Genomic DNA, 8,039 nt, shown 5'->3' on the forward strand with positions numbered 1-8,039 from the left:
TAAAGAAAAGTCTCTTGGAGCTATGGCCGAAGCCGAACAGGAAGTCGGCCATTTTGAATTAGTCGTGTAATTTTGGGCAATTTATGCCATTTCTTCGGCCGCTTCTTCGCCCGAACCGTAACGTGCACCCAGGTGCATCAAAATGTGCGTCTCCATCCTGCAACGACGCGCATTACTTTTCTCAGTCAAAGGTGTTACCGTGGCGACGATAGACGCCAAAAAGCGCGCCACCCCTTCATCTGATTGGTCCATATTGGATAGTTCCTACTTTCCGCCATAACTTTTGAATGGTTTGACATAAAGAGTCGTGGGTGGTGTCATCGGACTTAGTTTTGAGTACTTGACCTTCATCGGTGCAAAGTAGCCCCGCCCCTTCTTCTGATTGGTCGATATTTGATAGTTCCTATTTTCTGCATATTTTTTGAATGGTTTGACGTAAAGAGTCGTGGGTGGTGTCATCGGACTTAGTTTTGAGTCCTTGATCTTTATGGGTGAAAATTGCATGCATGAGGACCCGTTCATCGCTGCTGGGGTTAGGGTTTGGGATTAGGGTCTAGGTTAAGGGTCTGGGGTTAGGGGTTAGGGTTAGGGTTTGGGGTTAGGGTTAGGGTTAGGGTTATGTTTGCCACTGAGTTGGTAAGACCATGAGTAAAGTACAGTAGCTTGTTATATTTATGCGGTAGGCGTGTGCTGATCTGTAATTTTAACTATATTACTCCCTAGTGTTAATCACTTGTTGCGTGCATTGTTGAATAAAGGGAAACTTGCTCCTGCTCTGTATCTAGTTCTTTTTATTTCTAGCAGACTGGACACATTTTACTGCAAGGTTTGAAATGGTGCAGTAATGCCTTACATTATACTGATTGGTTGTTCTGAGTATCGGGTTGATTCACCCTGCAATCATGTATTACTTGCTGAAATTAAGTCAGAAAGCACACACTGCACAACCGCTAGGATTTACAATGGTATTAAATGAAGATACAAGACACAATAATCTCATGTGCTGAAGCAATAACATTGAACGCTAACAGCATTGGTCATATGGCTCTCTTACTCTCTTCTGGTTTATGGAGAAGAAGCAGGCCACCGTGAGTCAGAAAACCACAACGCCATCATCGTCAAAGCTGGAACTCAGCGTTTGGAAGCCCTCGTTGGAAAAGTATTCCATGGCCATTCATCCATTTTCTGCTGATTATCCAGAGCCAGCTCAATTCAGAGATCAGTAGCTGTCCGCCCAAAAACGGTGATGAGGTTCGATAATTCAGGATGGGCTTGAAACTTTTTCCTCGCATGTCATATTTGCATTAGGAGGTCGTTGGTTGCTGTAATCAAATGATTCCACACATGAAAAAGACGAGGGATAAAATCTTTGTTGTTATTCAAAATTGGACCCTTAAGTTCAGCCAGAGGTAACATGAGAGTTGAGCTATGTAAGAAAGTCAAAGGCATTTCTTTCCTGGTGTCTACTAGGGTTAGGGTTAAGGTTAGGGTCTGGTGTTAGGGTCAGGGGTTCAATTCAATTCAATTCAATGTTATTCATATAACGTCTAATACAGGGGTCGGCAACCTGCGGCTCTAGAGCCACATGCGGCTCTATAGCGCAGCCCTAGTGGCTCCTGCAGCTTTTTCAAAAATGTTGTGACCTTTTTTTTTTTCTTTTTTCCTTTTTATCTTCTTTTTCTTTTTTCCTTTTTTCTCTTTTTTTTCTTCTTTTTTCTTTTTTTCTTTTTTTCTTCTTTTTTTCCTTTTTTCTTTTTCTTCTTTTTTTCCTTTATTTCTCCTTTTTTCTTTCTTCTTTTTAATCTCGATATTTCAACTTTTTTCTCAACATTTCAACTTTTTTCTCAACATTTTTACTTTTTTCTTGACATTTCAACTTTTTTCTCAACATTTTGACTTTTTTCTCGACATTTTTACTTTTTTCTTAAAGGTATTGTGACATGAAAGACAAATTTTTCTTGATTTTTTGTGTTTTGTTGGGTGTCTTGACATCAATTACACCCAAAAAACAACGAACTTTTAACATTCTGTGTATTGTGTGCTTTCTGGGATTTTCCGCATAACTGTGCAAAAACGGCGCACCTGGTTTGGTGGCGGGCCGTGACGTCAGGGCCCGCTAAATCACCGCCCCCTCCACCCAGCTCCCTGCCTCCTCTCCAGCGCACCATAAAGGCTGATTTATGGTTCCGCGTTACACCGACGCAGACCCTACGGCGTAGGGTTACGCGGCGACGCGCTACGTACGCTGAAAAAGAGCCTCTTCTGTTCTAATCACCGGAGGAAAACTGCTAAGAAGACCCGCGGCCACTGACTGGACTTAAGATAAGAGGACACTGCTGCTTGCATGCCTTTATTTTTATGATTGTTTGCTGTGGACTGTCTGCTTCGCCCTGCTCCTTTTCCGTGCATGCTTCGCCTGTCGCTCCCGGCTTAACTCTCCGACGCCGCTGTGAGCGTATTGCTCGCGGGGAGCTGCGGTCCCGGTCCTCTGGTCCCGGTTGGACTTCATCCCCGGGCTGTAGTCGCCCTGTCTGGGCTGTGTGTGGGTGTTTGTGGTCGGTGTGCGCGCGTGTGTGTGAAGACGGCAGAAGTGTGTAGCGGTTGGTTGGAGGAGGTTTGGAGGAGGAGCGGCGCAATGATTGACAGGAAAGGGGAAAAAGGACCTGTTTTTCACGGCGCAAAAAAACACTTTAATAAAAAGCCAGGAATGGAGTACTAGAGTGAAGTTTTTCTTGTTACACTCTTTTAGACACATTTGAGGGATGTTGGCCAAGACTTTTAATAGTGTTAAAAGCATGTTAAAAATGATGTCACAATACCTTTAACATTTTTCCTTTTTTCTTGATATTTCGACTTTTTTCTTGACATTTCGACTTTTTTCTCGAAATTTTGACTTTTTTCACAACATTTCGACTTTTTTCTCAAAATTTTGACTTTTTTCTCGACATTTCGACCCAGCACGCAGCTCCTGAAACTCCGGCCTGCAAACATGCACAAAAAAGAAAAAAGGGGGCCAGCACAAGAAACTACGGGAACAATGGACAAAATTGATGGCTATGAGATACTTATAATAAATAAAAATGGAAAAGGAGAAGAGGGGAAGGGTGAGAGGCACCGCCCAGTGGATCATGTTGGTGCCCCCCTGCAGCAGAGGCCTATAGCAGCATATCTAGCATATAGCATATAAATGGATTTGTGGCCAAATATTAATGTCCATGGACCACTGGTTCTTGGGGTAACTGTACCAAATATTAATGTCCATGGACCACTGGTTCTTGGTAACTGTACCAAATATTAATGTCCATGGACCACTGGTTCTTGGTAACTGTACCAAATATTAATGTCCATGGACCACATGGACTCAACGCTCTAAAGACAGTGGAGATGATAGTGGACTACCGGAGGAACGCAGCCCCACCTGCCCCCCTCACCCTGTGTGACTCCCCAGCAGACTCTGTGGAGTCCTACCGCTTCCTGGGGACCATCATATCCCAGGACCTCAAGTGGGAGCTGAACATCACCTCCCTCACCAAAAAAGCCCAGCAGAGGATGTACTTCCTGCGGCAGCTGAAGAAATTCAACCTGCCAAAGACAATGATGGTGCAGTTTTACACGGCCATCATTGAGTCCATCCTCACCTCCTCCATCACCATCTGGTACGCTGCTGCCACTGTGAAAGACAGGAGCAGGCTGCAGCGTATCATCCGCTCTGCAGAGAAGGTGATTGGCTGCAATCTTCCATCTCTCCAGGACCTGCACGCCTCCAGGACCCTGAAGCGTGCAGGAAAGATTGCAGCAGATCCCTCCCACCCCGGACACAAACTGTTCCAGACTCTTCCCTCTGGCAGGAGGCTGCGGTCCATCAGGACCAAAACCTCACGCCACAAGAACAGTTTTTTCCCGTCTGCAGCCTTCCTCATCAACAAGGCCCCGGTCCCCCCTCCCCCCCCCCCCCCCGACTACCAAGGACTGCCCCCCCATCCCACTCTACGTTACATTAACGTAAATATTCCAACCCCGTAACATTTGTACAGACTCATATCCGGCACTTTACAAACCTCATTGTACATTTCTGTTTATACTTTTTACCTATCCTAAGTTTCTAAGTCACTTTTGTACAGACTCACCCGGCACTTTAAAACCTCATTTTGTACATTTTATTTTATTATTTTACTGTTTATACTTTTTATTGTTTATACATTTCATTCTATTTTATTCTATCTCTTATATATTTGTTTTTATATTTGTATTGTGTTGCACCAATCCCCATAACATATTCCTCGTGTGAAAACTTGGCAATAAACCCCTTTCTGATTCTGATTCTGATTCACTGGTTCTTGGTAACTGTACCAAATATTAATGTCCATGGACCACTGGTTCTTGGGGTAACTGTACCAAATATTAATGTCCATGGACCACTGGTTCTTGGGGTAACTGTACCAAATATTATTGTCCATGGACCACTGGTTCTTGGGGTAACTGTACAGGTCACTGTCAAGTCCAACTGCCTTTAATTTTAGCTGATAATCGGCTGTTATCCTGTCTTCTCCATTAGTTGCATCAATTTTTGCTGATGTGTTGCCACTCAGTGCGAGTAAGGGGGGGGTGGTCCAGTGGGAAATTGACGTCAATGCATACCCTCTATAACTATTTGAACACACCATTGCATCTACAGGTCGTTTCAAAGCTGCGGAAACGGTTGCCTTCATGATATTGTGATATTAGATTGTTACGTCAACATATGGCTTTCTGCTCATCTGCAACACAGAAGTGAAACGGTTGTGCATGTGCGGTCGAGCCCGCTGCACCATCTGCTCGCGGAGGTTACAATCTCCGCTCTTGTCTGTATATAACAGGACATTCTGGCATTTCGCTGTGTGTGTGTGTGTGTGTGTGTGTGTGTGTGTGTGTGTGTGTGTGTGTGTGTGTGTGTGTGTGTGTGTGTGTGTGTGTGTGTGTGTGTGTGTGTGTGTGTGTGTGTGTGTGTGTGTGTGTGAGTCATTGTGTGAATTCATGCATTGTCTACACGTCGGGTTGCAAGTGCACGCAGCCACGGACAGCTGTGAAAACACTTCTCGGCATGAGGCGCTGCTCATGTGATTCAGCATGAAAGGGGACGAGTGGTCGGACATCCAAGAGCAAAAATGTTGGAAGTTCAGTCCCAAATACCTGCAGAACACCTTGGAGACGGCAGGCTAAGTGGCGTTGAGATGCTAATCTCGCTTCCTGCAGCTTGTTTTGGCCCTCGTCTTACACTCTCCAATTCATAAAAGCTGGGGAAGTATATTTATCATCCAAGTTCCCAGGTTCCACTTTTGCTTTCAAGCCTGAGAGAAAACAATCAAAACTTGAGCTCCAGCTGCTGAAATAGACCAAGACGCTATTTTCAAACCGGCCCGAGAGTCCCTTTAGCTCTCGTTATCCGACGGTGGTGCTGGTGACGGAGCCAAAAAAACAATGATTCAACTTCATGTGTGACTTTTAACGAGTGCTCGGTGGCGTTTATAAAGAGCAGTCTTCCGTGTCGTGTCTTTGGCTATTTCCCACGAGGCACTTTTAAACACTTCAGGGCTGCTCATCACACGGGAACCAGATCAACGGTTTAACATGCAGCACTTGAGGAAATCTCACGTGACTGGAATTGAAAAGATATTTGTGGCTTTCAAAGCAAAACGGGGGATCTAAGCCGACCTTGGAGATGATAGAAAACTCAACTGAAAAAGTTCTCAGGGAAAAAGGAAAATGGAAATAAGTACCGCTGGACGTTATTACAGATGTGTAAGAGAGTGCATTTCCATATGTGAAGGAGGGAAAAGACAAAATGAGATTCTCTCGATGTGAAAACAAAGGCATATGGTTCTGATCAACATTTCCTATTATACCGCCGAGCCGAGCTGTGTGGTCACACAGTGTTATGTAGTCCACAGCTGAGGAGCCTAATGTGTCGGCATGGTTAATGGAGGAGCTTTGACAACAGGACATCTGTAAGGTTTCCATCTGTAAGCCTCTCCGGGGAGCTCGGCTGAGGTGCAGCAGCAAAGCTGTTTTCATGTGAAGCCTTGTTAAAAGGTCAGAGGACGAGGAGGAGGCAGCAGAATGTGTTCGATTCCACTCCGGTTTGTTTCCTCTAGATGGCAACGCTGGAAGACGTGAGAGGAGTGAAAACAAATTCAAATTGAAAACTGTCCTCAAAACAAGACAGTTAGGGGAAACAGGAAAATAACTGTGGGTAGGGTAGCTGCATGCTCCCATGTGTGGAGCTCCGGAGAAACGTCTGAAGGAGCACATGTAAACAGACGCAGGAATGCCAGCCGGAGCCAGGTTCGCCGGGTTGAGCACTTCTGTGACTCAGACGCATGTGCGTGGCCAATATCTCTGCTTATTAATATGTGGTATAAAGGGAGAACACATGGCAGCAATGCACCTTGGCTCGCTCGCGCAGGTTTATGAAAGTAGAGGGAACCAGACACGCAAACGGATGCCGAGCGCCTCCTTGGCCTCTCGGCACCGCGCGTCTGGATGCCTGGACGTGTGCGTTTGCTGTAAGTGGCTGCTGCATTTCATTTTTCAACATAGATCTGCCCGCGCTGTGGCCTCTCAGTTCCTGCCTTCGTCCGCCAGTGCTTACGGATGCAACGCTAACCAGAGGCAGGGCCGACTCTCTCTCCCCTCGGCTGTAAAGAGCTTTGGCGGAGGTCGTCTGCCGAACAACAACCTCCCATACCAGACGAGTGCATCACCCCTGTTCGGAAAGAATGAACGCATTGCTTCCTAATACGTTCCTAATGGGTGCAGGTATTTGTGAGGAAGTCAGTGATTAGGGTTCGGGTCTGCGTCTGGGTTAGGGTTTGGCATTAGGGTTAGGGTCTGGGGTTAGGGTTAAAGGAGCATGAGGCAGGATTTATGAAAGAAATGCGTATACGTTTTCTAGTAATAATGTCAGATGAAGCGTTCCAAACCAAAAATAATGAGCCCTCTAGCGTATCTCTCCGTTGCCTTGAACAGGCTGTGTGCTGCAAAATGCGCTGCAATTCGGGCCCAAATTTCCCGCTCTGTCCTGCGGATGTGACGTCAAATGATGCTGCATGCGCGTTCACACGAGGCACACGAGTAAACATTGGATACACGTTTGAGTCATGGAGGCAGCTTCAACTTGAATTGGGACTGAAAACAGATGCTGACATGGTTAATTTCCTACTGACCAGCTAAGATAACATTGTAAGTCATATTTAGAGCTTCATTTGAAAATCACATGAGATTACACACGCGCTCCCGTGCCGGCTTCGCTGTTGTCTGCAGGAACCCCGACGGTCATCGTGGCGCTAATGAGTCTCATTTCTTATTCTTGCCTCATGCTCCTTTAAGGTCTGGGGTTAGGGTTCAGGTCTGGGTCTGGGGTTAGGGTTAAGGTCTGGGGTTAGGGTTTGGCGTTAGGGTCTAGGGTTAGTGTTAGGGTCTGACATTAGGGTTCAGGTCTGGGACTAGTGTTAGGGTCTGGGGTTAGGGTTTGGGGTTAGGATCTAGGATTAGGGCTAAGGTTAGGGTCTAGGGTTAGGGTTGGGGTGTGACGTTAGTGTTCAGGTCTGGGACAAGGGTTAGGGTCTGGGTTTAGGGTTCAGTTCTGGGACTAGTGTTAGGGTCTGGGGTTAGGGTTTGGAATTACGGTCTAGGATCTACGGTTAGGGTCTGGGGTTTGGGTTAAGGTTAGGGTCTAGGGTTAGGGTATGATGTTAGTGTTCAGGTATGGGACTAGTGTTAGGGTCTGGGTTTAGGGTTCAGGTCTGGGAGTAGTGTTAGGGTCTGGGGTTAGGGTTTGGAATTATGGTCTAGGATCTAAGGTTAGGGTCTGGGGTTAGGGTTTAGGACTGGGAATAGTGTTAGGGTCTGGAATTATGGTCTAGGATCTAAGGTTAGGGTCTGGGGTTAGGGTCTAGGGTTAGGGTTAAGGTTAGGGTCTAGGGTTAGGGTTTAGGAATGGGAATAGTGTTAGGGTCTGGAATTACGGTCTAGGATCTAGGGTTAGGGTCTGGGGTTAGGAT

This window comes from Cololabis saira, chromosome 19 (assembly GCF_033807715.1).
Source record: "Cololabis saira isolate AMF1-May2022 chromosome 19, fColSai1.1, whole genome shotgun sequence".
Taxonomy (NCBI): domain Eukaryota; kingdom Metazoa; phylum Chordata; class Actinopteri; order Beloniformes; family Belonidae; genus Cololabis; species Cololabis saira.